This window comes from Lolium rigidum, chromosome 5 (genome assembly GCF_022539505.1).
Source record: "Lolium rigidum isolate FL_2022 chromosome 5, APGP_CSIRO_Lrig_0.1, whole genome shotgun sequence".
NCBI lineage: Eukaryota > Viridiplantae > Streptophyta > Magnoliopsida > Poales > Poaceae > Lolium > Lolium rigidum.
The window spans coordinates 181,562,840-181,563,959 of NC_061512.1; positions in this window are offsets into that span (position 1 = coordinate 181,562,840).

The window sequence follows — 1,120 nt, forward strand, 5'->3', positions numbered from 1 at the left end:
GAGCTTAAACATGAGCAAAACAATTGCCAAGTATCAAATTATCCAAGACATTTTAGAGTTACTACATGTAGTATTTTCCAATTCTAACCATATAACAATTTAACGAAGAAGAAACTTCGCCATAAATACTATGAGTAGAGCCTAAGGACATATTTGTCCATATGCTACAGCGGAGCGTGTCTCTCTCCCATAAAGTGAATGCTAGGATCCATTTTATTCAAACAAAACAAAAAACAAAAACAAACCGACGCTCCAAGCAAAGTGCATTAGATGTGACGGAATAAAAATATAGTTTCGTGGGAGGAACCCGATAATGTTGTCGATGAAGAAGGGGATGCCTTGGGCATCCCCAAGCTTAGACGCTTGAGTCTTCTTAAAATATGCAGGGGTGAACCACCGGGGCATCCCCAAGCTTAGAGCTTTCACTCTCCTTGATCATATTGCATCATACTCCTCTCTTGATCCTTGAAAACTTCCTCCACACCAAACTCGAAACAACTCATTAGAGGGTTAGTGCATAATAAAAATTCACATGTTCAGAGGTGACACAATCATTCTTAACACTTCTGGACATTGCATAAAACTACTGGACATTAATGGATCAAAGAAATTCATCCAACATAGCAAAAGAGGCAATGCGAAATAAAAGACAGAATCTGTCAAAACAGAACAGTCCGTAAAGATGGATTTTATTAGGCCACCAGACTTGCTCAAATGAAAATGCTCAAATTGAATGAAAGTTGCGTACATATCTGAGGATCATGCACGTAAATTGGCTTAATTTTCGGAGCTTCCTACAGGGAGGTAGACCAAGATTCGTGACAGCAAAGAAATCTGGAACTAGCGCAGAATCCAAATCTAGTACTTACTTTACTATCAAAGACTTTACTTGGCACAACAAAACTCAAAACTAAGATAAGGAGAGGTTGCTACAGTAGTAAACAACTTCCAAGACACAAATATAAAACAAAAATACTGGAGTAAAAACATGGGTTGTCTCCCATAAGCGCTTTTCTTTAACGCCTTTCGCCTAGGCGCGAAAGTGTAACTCAAGTAACATCAAGAGATGAAGCATCAACATCATAATTTGTTCTAATAATAGAATCATAAGGTACCTTCA